The sequence below is a fragment of the Polypterus senegalus genome, chromosome 4 (assembly GCF_016835505.1).
Source record: "Polypterus senegalus isolate Bchr_013 chromosome 4, ASM1683550v1, whole genome shotgun sequence".
In the NCBI taxonomy this organism is placed as follows: Eukaryota; Metazoa; Chordata; class Cladistia; order Polypteriformes; family Polypteridae; genus Polypterus; species Polypterus senegalus.
Window position 1 is genome coordinate 33,697,740 of NC_053157.1, and position 21,930 is coordinate 33,719,669.

Below are 21,930 nucleotides of genomic sequence, written 5' to 3' on the forward strand. Positions count from 1 at the left end.
GATGTCAGCTGGTGAATAAGGCTACCATAAACCCAACCATTACTCTCAGACATCTGCAGTGCTCTTTGGCGGAATTTGGAAAGAAGGTGCATGGGTCCACAATTTGCAGAGTTCTACATAAAACTGGCCTCTATGGAAGGGTGGAGGAAAGAAAAAAGCCATTCCTTCCACATAAAAGCATACAGTATATGCCATTTTCTACAAAGCATGAGAATGACCCAGTTAAGATGTGGGAGATGGTTTTATGGTCAAATGAGACCAAAACAGAAGTTTTTGGCCAGACTTCAAAAAGGTATGTGTGGCGTAAAACTAAGACTGTCCGTACCTCAAGAAACACCATACCTACACTGAAATATGTTGGTTGCAGCATCATGCTATGGAGATGCTTTTCATGTACTGGGACTAGAAATGTTGTCAGAGTTGAATGAACAATAGACACAAATACTGCACAATATTGCAGGAAAACTTGTTCCAGTCTCCTTTGAACTTATGGCTTGGGAGAAGATTCATCTTTCAACGTGACCATAAGCATAAGGCCAAAGAGACACTGGTATGGCTCAAAAACAGAAAGGGCAATGTTTTAGAATGGCCAAGTCATAGCCCTGATTCTTAACCCTATTGAGAGTCTGTGGCACTATTTGAAAACATCTGCCCATGGATGCCATCCCACCAACCTAGAAGATCTCTATAAATTCTGCCTAGAAGAATGAGGAAGAATCACTCCTGAACAATTTTCAAAACTAGAAGCATACTTACCCCTAAGGAATTAAGGCTGTTATTGCAGCAAAAGGGTTTTCAACAAAGTATTGTGTAATGGGTAGGGTTTGAATACAAACACTAAATTTTTTCTTCAGTTAAATATCTACAGAAAATGATTTATTTTGACTTTGGAAATGTATTGCTACAGCATAAGAGTTCATATTCAAAATACTGATTTGATAAATAAGTGTACAAATCTTTGGTCTTGCAGAAGATTATCATGATTTTCAAGGGGATTGAATACTTTTGCATGCCATAGTATATTTGTATAGAACTTTTATAACCTACTTCAACCAGCACTAATGTGTAGCATTCACCTGGATGATGCAATGGCAGACATTTTTGTGCCAGTATGATCACCAAGCATTTGCCATTAGGTGGTGAAAGGGTGAGAGAGATAGTTGACTGTGGTGGGCAATTTAGACAGGACATAATGAAATGATATCTTTTCAAAAGATGCCCAGGGATCTCTTATGAAAACACTGACTTAGGACCTCAGTTTTATGTCTCATCCAAAGGACAGCGTCAATTTGTATAGCATAGTCACTGCACTGGGGCATTCAGATCTACACTCAGGCCACAGGATAATCCACATGCGAAGTGCAAAGAAATCTGCAACATTTTACATCATTAAAACAATAATTCTCAGTACGTATTAGGAAATATTTCATTTCACATATTTTTTTAAGAGAAAATCTGAAACAACAAAAATATTGTCCAAAATGTTTAAAAATATACAGTATATAATATACAAATATAGTGCTTTGCAAAAGTATTCAGACCAATTCTTTAATTGTAATGAATTACAGATTCAACACTGAAACTTTGTTTTCTGTGAAATTTTTATTTTAAAAACACTGAAACTTAGTGGTGGAGGCCAATTGTTAGGCAGTTCACTATCAAATGTGCAAACATACAGCTTCCAAAACACAATGATTGAATACTTATGGAAGCAGTGCATTTACTTTCTTTTTTCTTAAGATTTCTTTCTAACATAAACAGATTAGATAAAGAATACTCATTTGAACTTTCAGTACAATCCTAGTGAACAAAATTAATTTATTAACTTGTTATTGACTAACATTAGAGAATTGATCTACTAAATATTTTTAGCAAGACACTATATATTTATATACAGTAATTTAAGGCCACAATTCACATGATTGTCAATTAATATTTAAAAATCCTGTTCCTATTTCCCAGACCACATGGGTTATGTATTATTTCCTCAACACTTTCTAAAAACACAGCTAGTAAAAATAATTTGAATTACAGTATATGAGACTTCCTTTTGCTATAATCAAACCGCTTAGACCACAAAATTGGCTGGAAATCAATATCACTGAGTCTGGCCTTCTCTGAACTTTTCTTTTTGTCATTTTTCTGGAACTTAACTCTTCTTCAAAATAAAATCTGGTGCCGTGTCTTCATAAACTATAACTCAACATGGACACTTGTTTTGGTTCTGCACTACAGTATGTTAATCAATTGCCGAGTTCTTGTTTCTGCTTTTGCTGGGGCACTTCAGTATCTCCCTGTCATAGTAAAGGAATTATCTTTCATTTATAAGGATCAAACCCTGTAACAAAGGCGCTATATAGGCGCCTGACCCGACACAGTAGGACACGGAGGCATGTATAAAATGCACACAGTTTTTATTTTTCTTCACCCATGGGCGCACGTCTTCCCTGTGACCCACAGGCAATACACAGTCCCAAATACCACACACTGAAACCACAACACACTTTTCTTCCTCTACCACCACTCCTCCTCAAGCTTCGTCTCCTTCCTCCCAACTCTGGCTCCCTGAGTGGTGGTGGCTGGCCCTTTTTATAACCCACCCGGAAGTGTTCTAGGCACTTGACCACCTGGTCCTAATTGCATCCCCGGGTGAGGCTGAAGATTCACCCAGCCAGGCTACTGAGTCCATGCAGCTCCCCCTAGTGGCCATCCGAGACCCCAACCAGGCTGTGGAGGACTCCATCTCCCATGGAGCCCTGCAGGTGGTTGGGGAATCACCGTCAGCCAGGGAGGCTGCCACCAAGTGTCCCGGGGGAGGTACTGAACTGCCCATGGTGGCTCCCCCAGAACATAAGCAGCAGGGGCGTCCCTGCTGGGCATGGGACCCGGCTGTCCTTCACAACCCAATCAAAGTCATATTAAATTGATACTTTTTTTTTTTGCACTAAAGCCTGAATTTATATGTTTATGCTTTGTATAATGGATCACACACTGTATCTCTAAAATGATAAAATCAACTACCAGAACTGATAACACAGATTGATTCCTCAGTTGATGCATTACAATGGAATGACTTTCTTGAGACAACATTATACACAATGGAACACTGCAGGCAGCACAGCTCCAACATAAGAGGCTGTAAATTGTAGCATTCTTAGCGTTTCAAACAGTTCAAAAATATATTTGTGTAAATACATGCTCATCCTGTCCTTACAACCAATTATTCAATTGCAAATAACATATTTTTGAAATTTTGTCTCCACAACCAAAAATGTAAATTTCTTTAATATTAATTATAATTAGGTACCCTAACTTTCATGTCACAATTTTGCCATACAGATAGATCACTGTGAGTGCATAGAACAAGACATTCAGGAAGACATCTGTACACCACTTCTTTTTATGTTCTCTATAAAATACTGTACAGAATATCACTGATTACACTTTCAGCTTCCTGCTTGTAATTAAAGTTATTATATACAACAGACTTTGTGCCAATCCCAGTCTGACCACAGATTGAATGTGTATACATGTTTACAGCTGCAACACCCATGCCTCAAGTGAATCACGACACTGCGGTGTTCTTCACTGATAAAAGAAATATTTGCAAAAATAAATCATTAGGTACAATGCTACAGACTATTATGATGCCCCCGCCCCCATCTTTGCTGTGAGGAACACCCACATGGGGAATGTTCTCAATGGAAAAACATTACTTTGTATGTCTGGCTAGAGGCATACACATAATATAAAACGAAAACACAACGGAGCACTTGCATATTTCAATACGGGTGTACTCTCTCCAGGGAGCCTCTGTGTAGCTTGGCAGCTCTGGTGTGTAACAGACTAATAGCGTGACATGTGCCTATCTACAGAATGGCCCAAGTTAAATCCTTGCCAAAAATTCTCAAGTGGATCACTTTTAAGGTTTTCTTTCTGGAGTTTATGCATCAGACTCTAAAATCCAAAATGACTGCGCTGTGTTTTATATTTAGATTTGTACATTGCTTCCATTCTGGTGGTGCAGAGTTTAGTGCTAGTGCCTAATATCTTCAGGGGACTGAAATCTAATCCAAGACTGCTGAGCATGGATTTTGCATGCTCTCTTCAGGTCTGTGAAGATTTGTTTCTGGGTATTTTCCTGCCATACCTGAAAGATGTTTGTGATATGTTAATTAGCAACTATAAACTGATCTAGTGTGGATGTGTGCTTGGGTGGTGCCGTTTTCCTGTATGGCTCCACATGATCTTAAACTGGATGAAAGGACTCAGAAAACAGATTGACTGAAATACATTATGAGATGACAGATTGCTATGGATATAGCCCTTTAAGGACTGCAATGGACTTGCTGTCAAGGGCCGTTTCTTGCCTTCTGCCCAGTGCAAGACAGGCTCCAGACTCCTGTATCTCCAAATTTGATTAAGTGCAATTGAGAGTGCTAAGTTATGTTGTTTTATGATGTACAAAATGAACTATAATAATCTGAAAGACTTACAGTAGGCATGTAATACTTGTGCAAAACTCTAGTTTCAGATCTAGAAATTAGGGTAATAATCAGTGTCAGACATACTCAAAGCAGCCTCTCCACACATTAAGGGTGTATCAAGAAATACTCAACAACCTGTGCTGGACATGAGGGGTTGATAGAAAGTGAGAAAATACTAAAGGTGCACACAATGTTTGAAATACAGTAATGGTGCTGCATAACAGTGTAATATAGAATGACATAGTGGGCTCACAAACCAACTTATCCCAGATGAGGCACAAAAATTAGCAAGATTTCTGACTTTCCCCACTTTCTACTGAAGATAAAATCAACTATTATACTTGTGGAACAGGAACATCTGATTAAATTAAAGTAGAACAGACATTGTTTGCTGCCTTCTTGTGCTTGTGATAGGAACACAATGTAGATGGTAATAAGATAAGGGTTTTTGCAATGATCTTGTTTGACATCATTGCACAGGGGCTCCCCATATAACAATGTTATATTAATTGAGAGTGATCAAAATTCTTTTAGGTTTCCAAGTCTGCTCAATATGAGATTATAGATGCAACTACATCCCTGCACTCCATCTAGTAATCATCATAGTGACAGCTCCATGCTGTCTGTAATGGATGCATTACCTCAGATCAAAACAAAACAATTGGTGGTGGTGCTATATTGAGAAACATACAAGGTTCCCAAATAAGGCTGAAAAAAATTGTGAATGGCAAATCATTCCTGAACCTGTTTGTCAATCTGGCTATGGCTTCTACCAAAAGAATAAACTGTTATGCCACAAGTCAAGGATCAACTGGGAATAGCTATGAGGAAGCTTACTCTAACAGAGAGACCTAAAAGTTAATCAGATTCAACCTTATAGAGAACTTCCAGGATGAAGAGGAACAAGCTAATCACAGGAGGCATCCACCACTGTTCAGTCTGCAGAAATTGTCTGACATAGCTGCATCTGACACTCTCTAAATACCTCAAAACATCAGATGTCTGAATGAATCCAGACTGCTCTGGGCATTGAACTATGAGCATCTTTCATTTAGGAAAGTGTACCTAATAAATAACTCACTCCATGGACAATATGTATTTAGACTACTTCACATGATATTCAGGTTAAGACCCTCTCTAGGATCTACAGAGATGTCTCGTACATTAAAATGCTTTATCAATCCAACATACGTATTATTTAAAAGGTGATGTTCACCATCTCCATAACTCTGTAATAAAGTTATGTAAAAAAAAAATAAAATTCTTCATCATGTTGTTTGTTTTCTTTAGTTTAAATTGAAAAGATTATATGCATTATTCATTGTTCTTATCATTCCCCTTAGATTAAATTGGCATAGTTGCATAATCTAAGTTGGAACATGCAGTAAAAACAAAAATGAATACTTAAACAGAAATAACCTTTGACAGCTTGGGAAAAGTTAATAAGACATGAACTGTCACATAAAACAAAGAAAATGAAAACACATTACAGCATTACTTTTTCTCTGAGTTCAGAAGTTTTCCTCCCACGTCCTTAAGCAGCACAAATTAGTTTAATGTCAACTGTACACTAGCATGGTGCATATTAGTGTGAGTGTGCCCTGTGCTGGACTGGAACACAATCTAAGACTGGTCTCTGTCTTAAGACAAATTCTGCATAAATAGGATCTGGCCCCCGGGTCCAGAGACTGGATTAACATGATTCAGATAGTGAACGGATGTACTGTATATAGAACATAGAGGAGGTGGTAAGTCAGATACAAAAGCTGACTCATTGTGTACACTTCAGCTGTTGGCTCAGCAATTGCTATTAGCAAGTGTGCAGTATGGTGAAATGTAAATGATAAATTTGATGTGTGAGCAAGGGCCCGGAAAAGGAAGGCTCTATAAATAAAAAAGGTTCCCCATATCTTAGAATATTACGTCTTTCTCTGGCCTGCAATTAAAAATGAATTCCAGATAAATCCCAAGGCATCTCCTTGTTGTTCACCTAAAACTCTAGAAGGGACCTCTTGTAATGAGTTTGACATTTTATTACATATGTTGCCCTATGTGGGAATCCTTATTTAAGTCTAGAACTGAACCTTTTGATTTGCTTATTGCTGTGATATCAATCAGACCTAAAACGAGTAGTTCTTACTAATGAGCAGGCTACATTTCTTAAAATGTCCCAGTTTCTCAACATCTGTTCCTAAGCTAGGAAAAGTAAATATTGAGTATTTTTATACCACGCTCACTGACTTTCTACTGAATAATCATTGAAAACATACTGTATATTTAACAACTGCATCGTACAGCTGTTTATACAATACATTTTAGTACAAGAAATATGATGATAAATGCAGAAATGTACAGAGACACACTGAAGATACTTATAAGGTTTGACTGTAATCAGGTGAAAGACTTCTTAAATTTATACAGTATATTATTTTCCAAACTCTATGTTACCTATGAGAGCATATTAATGGCATTTTGGCAAACTGAGATTTACACTGGTACAGTATGCGTCATTCCCTTGATTTATTATTCCAAAATTACGAAACCTTTCATTGTCATCTTACAAGCTGGGTGTTCCACATTAAGTTAGAACAGGCTATTAAACTGATTTACTCGTACACTGGTAGTACATGTTGCATGTGCCAGCTAAGGTCATTTACAAGTTTAGTGCATGAGCTGAATATAACATGCATATCTGCCACTGTCAGTATACCACAAACACCGAAACACTTTAAAATGTAACAATTAAAAATGCAAATGCAGATAGTGGTGTGAAAAGCCCCAAATCCTAAACACAACATTTAATTAGTTCACCACTGCTTATGTTATACAATATGCTGTATACTGTACTTATAATTGTAAAGAAGTAGATAACAGCCTGCATGCCTGCACCACATATTACCTTCTCACACAACCTCTTGGAACACCAATATGAATTACATATGAAATCGTGCAGACTTCCATGATGCTGGGCTTTAAATTAATTTGCTTCTCACTTTTAATATCTCATTTACTTGCCATTCTCACAGTCAACACTATATTAAACTGTCATTTTGATAAGAAGTCATTTTAAAAGAAAACAAAACAATACGGCTATACTTGACAAGTTTGTTGTCACTTGTGTTTTAATCATTCAGATGCATGACAGGTGAAATGTGTCTATGGTTTATGGCTTTGGAAGTAATTTATGTTAAAGGGAAAGTGAGACTTGATAGAGGCCTTCTGTATATAGTTTGTAGAAAGAATGACTGTTATAAAACATATATACTGAACCTCTCATAAACCTGTCTCTTCCAAGTTCTTTTCACTTTTTGATAGATGAAGTATCATATTTTGATTGCTGTCAAGAGCAGATTGCAATAGAAAATTTTAAAGATCAAACTGGATTGTGTGAGGTGAAAATTATGCAGTTGTCTTTCTACTGATATTGATACACCTGGGAAAGCTGTCACGACATGGTTTGCGATCTACTTGATATCCTGGACAAAGAAAAGGAGTCACATTTACTGGCAATTGCAACGCCTACAAAGCAAACTTGCTCTGAAAATGCTGACTTATTAGCTCCTCATCTATTAGACCTGGGACTGTGAGAGTGCTAACCACAACTTAATTTCCAATGTTTTATTGCAGGCTGCAGCAGATCTGGGAAAAGGAGGAGTTCAGAGGATGGGCCCATTGAAGTCTGGAATCGTCACTTCAAAGATTAAATGTGTTTCCCGTCTTTGTCAATATAATAAAAGTAAGCATGCTGAGGTCGATTAAGAAGTTGTTAAGTTGGATTACTATATGCCTCTCAAGAAACAGTGGGAAAGTAAAAGAGGTTTGGTCATTGTTATCCAATGAATACATTATTTTTAATTTTGAGTAGATCAATGTGTTTTATTCTGAAATAAATATTACATTGATAGTGTTGTCCCCTCATGGCCAAATTAGCTTGCCTGGAAGAAAAGGACAACTCATTTTCAAAATATAATGAAGTTAAAAAGAAAGTAGAAGAATCAAAATAGGACCAGATACCCATTAACAGAATATATACAGAGAAAGAAAATGAATGCCTGGTCATATATACTGTATATATGGTAACATGTATAATATATATATATTAGCTATGGATACCTATTTGATGAAGCTCCCAACACACACTTTTTGCACTGATGTTGCTTCCAGATGCAGTTTGGAACTCTGTTATGAGTGATGCAACAGAGGATAGGTGATTTTTACATGTTATGCCTTTTAGCACTTCAGCCACGTTTTTGAGTTTGTGTGGTCTACCACAAGGCTATTGTTACTCCTGGACACTTCCACTTCACCACAGCAGAACTTACAGTTGACTGGAGCAGATCTAGCAGACAAGAATTTTCTCATACTGACCTGTGTCAAAGATGGGATCCTATAACACTGCCATGTTTAAAGTTACTAAGCTCATCAGTGTGACCCATTCTACTGCCAATGTTTGTCAATGGAGACTGCAAGTCTATGTGTTTCAGGTTACACACCTGTTAGCAACAAAACATTAGAATTAAATAATTTGGAGGGATGTCCACGTTCTTTTGGCCATAGAGTGTACTTAGATGAAAATACCTCTGGAAAATGTGAAGTTTGTTATTTATATTTGGCACAGTGGATGTTCTTACCAAGTACAACCATTACCAATATCTTCTTTAAATTATTAGTCCATTTTTAAGCTACTTCATGGTGCCTATCCTAACAACCCTGTGATTGCAGTTGTCAGCCTTTAATGATTTGGAGTCTTCCATAACAAAGTCATAATCCTGACAGAAATTTACATTAGACATATACATGTGTGTTTTTTTCATGGTATTTCATTTGTTTTTTAAGAAGAAATGATAGCTGTTGGTCATCTTTCGATTCTGCCTTGTATCAAGGGTGTTTAATAATATTTGAAATACTTATTTGTTTAAAACATTAATCATTTATTTAAATGTTCCTTTTTCAGACCTGCTTATTCCAATATACAGTTGTTGACAGCCACAGCCTATCCCAGTAGCATCAGATACACCTCCAAATGGGGTGCCAGTGCCCTGCAAGGCACATTCACTAACACTGCCATGTTTATTAATGCCAGGTCTATTCAGAATCACTGATTCGCCTAGTGTTTAATTGGGATGTGGCAAGAAACCAGACTAACTGTAAAAAATCTAATGCTATGATTACTTACTAAAAAATCTAATTGTTTTCAGTAGTATTTCTGTAAAAGGCACACAGAAGCTGTGAACAAGGCAAATATTGGAAAACACCACACTTAGTGTACCAAAGAAAACAAATGACCAGTGTTCTTAGCGCAATTACTTGTTTTCAGAATGAGAAACATTTGAGCACTGCATGCTGTCAGTTAAAATGTCATTATAAAATAACGGTAATACCACTAAGTGTCCTCATTTTCTACTGAGTTTAAGACAGCGCTGCCTTTAAAGTTATGTGGCAGTCTCTTTTCATTGGTGGCACCAACCTCAGATCATTCATTCAATTCATTACTTGTCTGAACCCATTTATTTCAGTATTAGTTCACAGGGGGCCAGAGTTGATCTTAGAAACATTATGCACAAGGCTCCAAAAAAAAAAAAAATCCCAGGGCGAGCCATGGATCCTCATTGGTTATTTTCTTTTTTTGAGCATCTAAATGCACTTGTCATTTCTGCATTGCAATTGAAATCTTTGCTGTTTTAAACCAAATTAATTATATACGTTTAAATACTTAGATTTCTGTCTGAAGCATAAAATGCATTCAGGATGCATGATAGTTAATGTATATTTATGCATAATTATAAGTCTGACTGCAAAGATCAAAAATAGTTCACAAAATACGGGTGAATAGACACAAAGTGTAATGGCAGCTATTCAGCTGCAGAAGGCAAGAGCAAAATGAACCTCATTCATCACAAAGAGCTATGAAGAAGATCTTGGAATACATGATGCCCTTTTTCCTACTTTTTAACATTTTTGCAAGATATAAAAGGATTCTTTTTCTTTCTGTGCTTGATAAATCAGAGCTGAAATTTTACTAGCAACATAAGTCTGTCCCTGTGGACCTCTCAAGGAGCCAGGGGAGACCACAGCATCTGATGCGTTGTTTTACCTGCCTAAACAAGGAGTGAATAGCATGCCAAGCTGAGCACAGTCACTTGGATTTCACTTCAGTATGTTTTATTGCGCCAAAAAAATAGCTGTCAGGCTGGCAAGCTATAGTATTATTAAAAAATGTAATTTTAATTTTTAGGCTTAATAATTATTATGATTCAGTCCTGACCTGCACTGCAAAATGTACCCATTTAAAATTGCCTTGAAAAATATTTTTTGGTGCTAGCAGGCTGTAATATTATTAAACAGAATGATAAATTGGACCTCAAAAATTAACTAAAAGCAGAGCAGTATGACAATTAACTTAAAACCAAATAATTCAAGCTATCAGTGCATAGTTTTGTGCTCCATGTACAAGACTAAAGTTGAAAAACTATACCTTTATAAAAATAAGTATGGGTGGTACAGAGACACCTCATGGATCTACTGTCTTGTGTTTGAATCCTGTATCTTGAAATTGCTTGTGAAGAGTTTACACATCCTCCCTGTGTCCATATGTGTTGTCTTCTGGTATTCCAGTTGTCCACCCACATATCCTAAGACAAGTGTGTTAGGTTAACTGGCAGTGAATTGGCCATGTGTGGGTGTTTGTGTGTTTCTTGGGATCTGGTGACCCATTCTGGTCAGTTTCCAATGCATCCCACCATAGGCTTTAGTCTTTTCATATCCCTGAACTGGCTTAATTGGGTTTGGAAATTATGGGTTATTAATAAGTATTTAACTGAAGTAATAAAATGACATGGGCCCTGTGATGGACAGGCATCCAATCTGGTTTGGTTACTGCTTTGTACGTAATGCTTCTAGGATAGGCTCAAGTCCTCAGTCACCTTGAATTAATGAATTGGGTTTGAGAATGCTCTGTTAATTTACTAATACAAATTGGAATTTTCTTTTTGGTTGTATTGGAAGAATAATTCTTTGATATTATGACTTTTTTATTATGTAAAAGCTCAGAAAGTATTTGCTGTGATGAAAAGAATATTTTAAACATTGTAGAGTATTTCATAAAGAAGTGCAGACTTGCAGTAACATGAATATTCTTACAGCTTAATAAAAAGAACAGCAGTGCTGTTCTTGCTAATAGTAAAACCATGATCTCATGTTTCAAACCGGAATTCTTCATAAAAAAGCTATGAAAAACAAGCTGACCTCATAGCTCCCTTGAAAAGTCCTATTTTGCAAATCTTTGAAGCATACTCATGAGTAAATGCGTTGGTATTTCAAAAGATTCTATAAATCTATAGACAAGTCATTCATTTAATTAAGGTTTGTAAAATGACAAAGTTTCTTAACATAGTTTTAAGCCTGCCTGGCTTGCATTTTTACTTAAATGGCTTACTTTCTTACTTAATTTCAACTGCAGCAATTAACATTGTTCTTGAACTTGAACAATGTTTATTTTCCAAATGACTTTATACAAGTGTTCCAAAGACTAATAATATTCTGAAAAGCAACAAAAGTCATAATGATAACTTTGCAGCAAAGTGAAAACTTTTAATAACAAATTGTAATGAGTTGCCTAGTTGTTGTGGTGCTGCTCAGAGCTTCTCAGTGTGGAACACCCACGTTGTAAACCGAGTTTAATGATTCTAATGACTTTAGCAACCTTGGACATCATTTCTTAAGTTTTTATGGATTACAATTGCTTTAACAGCAACACAGTGACACGGTGGTTAACATTGCTGTCTTACTGCTTTACCAGAACAGGTACAGATAAGCCGTTACTGGGCTAGACAGTCCCTAATCACACACTCTCTACTGTAAACAAGTTCTGCACCATTTTATTTAAATTTCACAGCAAATCCCCCTCCATCCAAAATCGGTGCCTTTTCAGCAGTCTCAGGGACTCAAGGGGGGTTTGGTGGGAGATAATGTCAATGCAAGCTGATGCCAACCGCCTCAAGTTCATACCAGTCATACTGTTTCCACATTAGCTAACAGCTCTGAAATTTGTCCACATTTTTTTATTGGCTGTCTATAGCAAATGAGAGGTATACTGTTTAACTGTACAGTTTAAATTTATTTTTTCAGATTTATCCCTTATATTCACCATTCTACATGAATAATTTATGTAGATATGTGTGATAATGGGCTAAGTATTTCATTACTAGCTATTGCTTAGGGTTACACAGTGGGCCTGAGCTTACAGCTAAACAGTACTTTAACCAATCCAATGTTATAACCACAAGAGCACCGTGACTTTCATAGCTTGTACAGTACAGTTTCCTGTTGAATATACCTGTGTTCTGTTGAGCTGACCACATTGCCTCCACCTTGTCCTTTAACTTTGCTCAGAGGTTTTCCTGGCTTAGCCTTTGAGTATTAAATGTAATTTTGATCATTATGCCTTATAAAGATGGAGATCCATTATTAGTGATTACATCTTCACATAACTTCTCCCATGTCATGCCTGTAACCACCCAATCTATGCCTTATATATGTCTCCACCCTACACACAGTTGCTGCTATTTAAAGTGGAAAACGACTCCTTAGGCTATTGCTGAGCCACACCTGGCAAACTGGTATGGTGATAACTCAATATGACAGTGAAAAAACGTTTTAAGTGACTTTCTCTTGTTTTCCCATAAACTCAACTGTCACATTTTTAGTCAGTCATTTCTTTTTAGAGAGTAAAGTACTATTGGTATGCACTACCTGGCTTCAGACATTTGAGGAATGTCTGCCATTTTCTCCAATAAAACTCCAGTCACATTTCTTTAGACAACAGTTGCTTTGTTTAATGATGGCCTAGGACAGTTCTGATTGCTGAGTCAACTTACTATCTTTGCTTTGGTTTTTTTTATTTTTGGTCATTTGTATAATACCTTGCTTAATTTCAGTGTTATACGACATTGTCACACTTTTGAACAGTTTCTCTTTAACAACGCTTGAAAAAAAATCAACCAAAAGGACAGGTCAGGGTACACAAGATTTGGACACACAACACAACTACAACCATTATTTCTTTTCTTCATTTTTCCATCACCTTAGACTAACTTCAGCATATTTATAGGGTTTATATCTTTACATGATAAAAAAGAATAAAGATCATGGGGCTCAAACTTCAAACAAATCTCAAGTTCTCAAAACAACACTTTTAATTTTTTAAACAAATAAGGTATTCCATTTGGCAGGCATTTAGATCAGTTTCCTTATAGTTGTTTAAATTTATCTTTATGACAATGACATCAAGACAATGCCTTATCATTGTTTACTCATGGTCACAGCCATATTGTTGAGGACAATGTCGCAGATTGCCACTCGCATGGTTTGAAATAATGTAGTGTGTGTTCTCTTAATGTTAAAAATGGCTGCGCACATTTAAACTGTGGACAGATTTTCTTGTTTCATGAATTTTTTAGTACAGCAGAAAAATAAAAGGTACTTACATGAAGATTATAATCTTCAAGGAACAAATTATACATTTTTTCTATCTATTATTTACCCCATGTTGTAAAGTGTTTAGGCCAAGAAAATTTTTTTTATTTTTAAACACAGAAACCAAAGGTCCTGAGACAGTAGCCTTTCATGTAGACCAACACTTAACAATAAGAAAACAATATCAACATGTTCACATAACAAATCCTAACTTACTTACGTCACATTTGACAAATATCCAGTTGTTTGCTCACAACATCTAAAACTAATGTATTTTCGGGATTGAGATACCGAATTAAAGATTCACTTCTTTGCTTTTTTATTTAAGCCTACCTCATCAGGAATACTGTTAACTCTGTACTCTAAATCATGAGATAAATTTTTTTCTCAGTTATTACTACAAATGACACAGGACCAGTGACAGATAAAAGAATGATTAGTTTTGGTTGGAGTTTTCCTTTAAGATTCCCAGCTCTTTATGCCTTATTCGGTCATGGAATTTGCATTTCTGGTTTTATCGATCATTCCTTTTGATTCCCAATGATTTGGCCACATACCAGTGTCCTGAATCTAGACTCTTCCTAAAAGTTGCACCATTCTGTGCCTAATAATATCCTACCCCATGTCTTGTCACTAGCCAGAGCACAATGCTATTATCTGCTAAAGTGTAGCTGAGGTCAGGTTCCGTTTTCACGATCCTTATTTTCAAAAATAATTCCTATTTTTCATTGATCCTGTGTTTTCAGTCTAGCTTAAAGACGTGCATGCCATGTTAATTAATGAAGCACTTTAGAAAATTCACACTCTTACCACCCCATATTTAGTGAAGCATATAAATGCAGATCTCACATTTGACAGAAGAATGAATTTCAATATTTCTTTAATTCATTTGGTGTTAGCTATACACTTCTTGAAGCATTGACTGTGATGAAGATGTGCTTATTCCAAGTATACAGCATGTCTTTTTAAGAATGAAATAAGATATGAAGTACACTTTGTTGGTAACCACATAAGTGTTTGTTGTTGCTTTGCCTGTTAGTTTAAAAATTAGACTTAGTTGAGGTTTACTCAGGGGATTTTTTTGTACTCCATCCACATCCCAAAGATGTACTTGTTAGAATAACAGGCAATTCTAAAATCCGACCCATGTGAAAGGGTGTGTGTATGCATGCATGAGTGAGCTGTGCAAAATTACAAGAAGAGCCGGAGTACCTGAAGAAAAATGTGCAAACTACACACAGACTACAACTAAGTCAGTATAAGAACTCATGATTCTGAATCTGTGATCCAGCAGCTCAGTAATTTATCACAATTTTATTGCATGCTTTATGTGTGTGAACAAATATACATGAATGAATGAATCAAAGTTTTGCATTAAGGACAGAAAACAAGCTACCACACACAAAACAAGATGTGCGTTTGCATATAATAGAAACAGAAAATGAAAGTAGCCTCCAGTGTCTGACACTTTGGTGGATCTGTTTCCCGTGGGGTTTCTGTTGTTCTCTGAGATTCCCTAAAGTTTTTCGTACAGAAGTTTCTGACAATTAGCTTTAAAGTAAGCCACTGAAATCATAAAAGAAGAACTCCACTAAAAAGCACAACAAGAGGAGCTTTGCTCCTCTTTTATAATATGATTAAGATAGCTATGTGGGATAGTGGGCTATGTGTTTCATGACCATTTACTGTTTATGAGCAGTTTTATTAATCGACTAGTTTGTTGGGTTTTCCCATTTATCATGCCTGACTTTATCATTTTTAACACAATGAAATTAGACTCAACTGCTTAAACATCTACATAGTGGTACAGAAGGCTCAGGTTTGAGACCAACTTAGTGTTATTCTCAGTGTAATTCCCATGTGTGAAATGAAACATTTGACTTCTTTCTACGCACTGTAGCAATCAATTGCAAATGTATTGCAATAAATTCATTTCCTAACAATTATGCAGTTCTTTATTCATTTCCTAACAATTATACTGTCTCTAACTCATTATACATAAACAGTATTTTTTTGTAATTTCAAGTGTTCCGGTTTTGTAAATTCAAATTCTGCAAAGTAAACTTATGCAACAATATCAATCACCATCCAAAATTTTATTCAAACCTTTACTGAGTTTTAATGTGTCATCCAAGGTTGATCCATTGCAAAAATTAAGGAAAAAAAATTGATTTTTTTCCCAGATCTTTGAACAGTTATTTCTATAGCCTTGTTTCCATCTTCAGCTGTACTAATTAAGAATGAATTCTGTCATGTAATGCTATCTCTGAATTACGTCCTGGCAATGGACGAAGGGTACTCAGAGAAGCACTTGAAAATAAAAAAAATAAATAAAATAAAAAGAAATGTTTCATTGAAAGCGAAAAAATGTTTTAAAGAATTAGTTTAATATTTTGCTCAAAGACATTTTTGTTACTTTGTTCCCCATTTTATTCCATTCACATCCATAAGTGGAGCAGTCATTGATCTTCTATATGACCTCTATTTAGCATAATAAAATACCTTCGAATTTATAACAGAAATACTTAATCTTGAATCGGCATTGATGAAAAAATTCTTTCACCGTGAGCTCTATCCACAGATTGTGTCAAAGAATTCCATAATAAATATTCATAGTGTCATTTAAAAAGTGGGTAGCGGAAAGTGAGAACATGTGTCCTCTGATATCCTGTAAAAGATGAGGGTTAACAAAGGTTTAGCTGTCAATCAAGCCACAAGGGCTTTGCCTGTACAACAATGGCATTTCTTTATACGCTCCTGCAGTAAACTCAGTCGTGTATGAGAGAGAGCAGCCATTCACTTACAGTATCTAAACATCACGCACTAACATGCAAATGACTAATATTAAGACTTGAACTGAATGTAATTCTTTACTCAAAAAAAAATACTTTGTGGAGGAAGAGAAAATCATTGAAAAATCATTTACTTACTTACTTAGCATATATGAATTACTTTTAGTATTATTTAGTGTCATCATTGTACCTACAGTGCATCCGTAAAGTATTCACAGTGCGTCACGTTTTCCCACATTTTGTTATGTTACAGCCTTATTCCAAAATGGATTAAATTCATTTTATCCTCAGAATTCTACACACAATACCCCATAATGACAACGTGAAAAACGTTTACTTGAGATTTTTGCAAATTTATTAAAAATAGAAAAATTGAGAAAGCACATGTATATAAGTAATCACAGCCTTTGCCATGAAGCTCAAAATTGAGCTCAGGTGCATCCTGTGTCCCCTGATCATCCTTGAGATGTTTTTGCAGCTTAATTGGAGTCCACCTGTGGTAAATTAAGTTGATTGGATATGATTTGGAAAGGCGCACACCTGTCTATATAAGGTCCCACAGTTGACAGTTCATGTCAGACCACAGACCAAGCATGAAGTCAAAGGATGTGTCTGTAGACCTTCGAGACAGGATTGTCTTTAGGCACAAATCTGGGGAAGGGTACAGAAAAATTTCTGCTGCTTTGAAGGTCCCAATGAGCACAGTGGCCTCCATCATCTGTAAGTGGAAGAAGTTCGAAACTACCAGGACTCTTCCTAGAGCTGGCCGGCCATCTAAACTGAGCGATCGGGGGAGAAGGGCCTTAGTCAGGGAGGTGACCAAGAACCCGATGGTCACTCTGTCAGAGCTCCAGAGGTCCTCTGTGGAGAGAGGAGGACCTTCCAGAAGGACAACCATCTCTGCAGCAATCCACCAATCAGGCCTGTATGGTAGAGTGGCCAGACGGAAGCCAATCCTTAGTAAAAGCACATGGTAGCCCGCCGGGAGTTCGCCAAAAGGCACCTGAAGGACTCTCAGACAATGAGAAACAAAATTCTCTGGTCTGATGAGACAAAGATTGAACTCTTTGGTGTGAATGCCAGGTGTCACGTTTGGAGGAAACCAGGCACAGCTCATCACTAGGCCAATACCATCCCTACAGTGAAGCATGATGGTGGCTGCATTACGCTGTGGGGATGTTTTTCAGCGGCAGGAACTGGGAGACTAGTCAGGATAAAGGGAAAGATGACTGCAGCAATGTACACAGGCATCCTGGGTGAAAACCTGTTCCATAGCGCTCTTGACCTCAGACTGGGGCGATGGTTCATCTTTCAGCAGGACAACGACCCTAAGCACACAGCCAAAATATCAAAGGAGTGGCTTCAGGACAGCTCTGTGAATGTCCTTGAGTGGCCCAGCCAGAGCCCAGACTTGAATCCGATTGAACATCTCTGGAGAGATCTTAAAATGGCTGTGCACTGACGCTTCCCATACAAACCTGATGGAGCTTGAGAGGTGATGCAAATAGGAATGGGCAAAACTGTCCAAGGATAGGTGTGCCAAGCTTGTAGCATCATATTCAAAAAGATGTGAGGCTGTAATTGCTGCCAAAGGTGCATCGACAAAGTATTGAGAAAAGGCTGTGAATACTTATGTACATGTGATTTCTCAGTTTTTTAATTTTTAATAAATTTGCAGATACCTCAAGTAAACTTCTTTCACATTAAACTTTCCTAAAATGAGCTATTAAGTTACCCATAGTATAGCTTCAGCTTAATATTTAAAGAGTTGGTGGTAGTTTCAAATTGCAATCAAGGTCACAAACTGAACTTTAACAATTTGCTTCAGTTAGTAGTTTGACTTTAACAAAATATGGGGTCTGACTAACAGCAACCAAATATTGGATTAGGGCGTTTAAGATGATGAATGAATGAATTGTGCTAGGTTAACAAGGCAATTTTTAATCCAAGCATGCTTCCTTTCATTGATGATACTATACTGTTTTGTGTCTAATATTTAATATTCTCTGGACATTAGCAGACAGTAAAGAAGGACCTACTTATAAGGATCTGATTCTACATGGTACAAAGTTTGAAATACAGTAAAATAATTTTTTACCCTTTGTTCTGCAACACATATTAATGAACTATCCAAAATCATGTAAAAGAACAGCTTGAAGAAAATAAGACATCATACTAATTGTTAAAAATAGTCACAGAGCTGTAGATGGTGGATATAACAGACTTCTGTTTGACTCTTGCGGTCCATTGTCTTGACAAGCGAAACTTTATAGGTGCTTTGTGAGCCATCAGTCCAAAACTTCTATGTGGGCTAAAAACTGCAAAGCAAATCTCTAGAGATGTAGGGAAAATTGCTTGAAAATGAACATCTGCTCTAGAAATTTCAGAATTAGATCAAATACCTAGTATTTTCCAAACTAAGAATTTTTTAACTAAGTCTGAGAAAGAGCTTTAGACTTATCAGGAACATGGAAAGGAGTGGGGAAAATTTTTTAGTGATAATTCAAGCCCACAGAAAATGTCAGAGGCACACATTCCTTGGAGCATTAGGTTCGAACTGAGTAAAATATGCCTTTAACTAAACAGAAAGAACATGTGGGCAAGAAGATGAGTACTGCAGTTTGACAGAGTGGATGGAACAACATTGAAACATTAGAAAGGAGAAGGCAAAATCTGCACACAGCGGTACAGCTGATGTGTTTAAAAGAAAATGGCCAGTTAAAGCAACTGAGGTTAATCAAAAACAAGGGACTGCACAGTGAACTGGTAACTGAGGTATTTTCTGGGCCTACATTGTCTCATATAAAAGCTCTTGGGACATATGGTTACTTCTCCTGTGCTTCAGCATTAAGGTGATTGATATATATGAGTTAAAAGATTGCTTCTTTTTACAAATGAGCAGCATTCACCTCGTTGTCAGGTGTCAGTGTAAAAAGGGCTCTTATCACTTTTAGAAAGAAAAAGCACTTTCTGCGAGCTTTAAATTCAATCAAGGTCACCTTCACCATTAATACATAGTACTGAATTGGCACAATATGTCTCTAAGACAAAGTATCTAGGGTGTCTCCCTAGTAATAGATATAGAAGACATTTGCTTCTCTGGCAGAAAGGGTATTTTCTGTTTTCCATTGTATAAGTTCACTTGTTCTATTAAAATATAACAGGAGCCATAGTCTGTTCTTACAGCATCAAAGCAGGAGAATCCACCCTGGATAGGATGCCATTTCATCACAGATTGCAACCATGTACACACTCATATAAGACTAATTTAGAGTGAACAAATTAAGACAACAAAGCTTTTAGTTATTGGAGGAATCAAGAAAAATGAAGATACAAAGAACCTGCTGTAAGGAAACAACGCTAACCACTGTACCCCTACCACCTAGCTTTTAAAACTAGGTTGAATTACACCAAGCTCTCAATACTTTTTCCCCTTGAATAAAAGGATGTTTTTCCAAAGTGAATGCTCATTATTGATATGAAAAACCATAACAATGAACTGTACATTTACTAACAAATCTAATTTCAAAGGCAATGATTGGTTCCTTCTTTATGCCAAGTGATGCCAGGATTGGCTCTGGGTTTTTGCAGACCTGCACTGCAGACCTGCACTGGATAGCCAGTGAATGGATACATAAACAAAAATCTTTCAAATTGCTCAGAAAAACGACCCTTGCACAAAAATAAATATAAAAAAATCCCAAACATCCTCTCTATGACATGTTGCTGAACCTTCATAAATCATTAATCCTCCATTAATGGAATTCTGGCATTTTAGAAATACTGATGCACCTTAACCTGTGGGAAGTGGGAGCAACTTTATGAAAATAGGTTGAGTCATAGTTGAAAAATGCTCAGAATTTGCAATTAAAAATTTGTCATAAAAAGTTGTTTTTCCTTCTGACGTGTTATTGAATAGCAGTGTTATTACCAAAGTTGGACAGACGTGCCCCAAATGAGGTGACAAAAATCAGTCAAGGTTTTATGATGCAAGCATGTGCTAGCACATGTGCCAACAGGGCTTTGTAGCATAAAATAAATTGGGAGGCCTTTCTTTAGCATATTGGCATTTAAAAGTTATTGTTTGGATTCTCAGGTTTTCTTTGGTATTCTAAAAGCTACTCTGACCAAATGCCTTATAAATTCACACTTGATTACAAACAAATTGTTCTCTGCCCCTCCTGCTTCAACTTGGAAGAATCATCCTTTTTTAAATTTCTCCTTTACTAGACTACCATATATGCATGCTTTAACAGACTAAAATTAGTAGTTCAATATTTTGTTTTAGTTTCATATTAGCTTAATTTTGCTTTTCTGGTTCTCTGCAGTAGCGCTTTGTGCCACTGCTCCCTGTCCATGGTGTCTACTGATGAAGGTGAAGACGAGACTGTGTATGTCTGCATAATTGGGCACGGATTTCACTGGATGGACCTTCTCTTTAATGTTAACATTCTTATGCCTTACATTCTTACTGTGGTGTTGTTTTAATATATTTTTGGGTTAGTTACTATTAGAACTACTGCACTAAAATAATAAGGAACAAAGTAAGTTCATTTTTGTTAAGTAGAATGCCCAGTATGGGCTGTGTGGTCTTTTGGCCTTAAAATCTCTGAAGATTTTGCTTTTTCTCCATCTTATCTGGAGTGGCTTTTTTTAAAATGTATTCTGTCTTCCCCGGTCATCTAACCTTATCATCTAACTCATCTTTAGAGATTTTTAAAAATGACACTATACATAATCTTCTAAATATATTTCTATTTTATGTAAGTGCGTATTGTTTCATTTTTTTATTTATTCATTATTATTCTTACCTAATTTGTCCTGCTTTTCTTGCATCTATTTATTTAACATTTTGTGAAGCACTTTGAGCTGCATCCTGTGCAGACATTGTAAATGTTGTTGTTGTTGTAAGCTTGCTTTGGACTGAGGTTTTAAATTCAGAATGAAGACTGCACATTTATTTTATATTTAGAAAGAACCAGATCCCAATTATAAACAAGATGCCAGTTTACCACAGGGCATGCTCACACCAGGCCAATATACTGTAGTGTTACTAGTCAACCTCACAGCATGCCTTTGAACAATGGAAAGAAACCTTCCAGAAGCTGTGGAGGAGATGCAATCAACCATAACAAAGGCACTACAGCCAAGAATGTAAACATGATGTATGTGTTGTC

The 21,930-nt window shown here is 36.6% G+C and overlaps 1 protein-coding gene across 3 annotated transcripts in view; it reads right to left on the reverse strand.

Moving 5' to 3' along the window:
* The window catches only part of LOC120527244 (cingulin-like protein 1), a 220,442-nt gene that overhangs the window by 98,118 nt on the left and 100,394 nt on the right, over nucleotides 1-21,930 (reverse strand). The window lies entirely within an intron of this gene.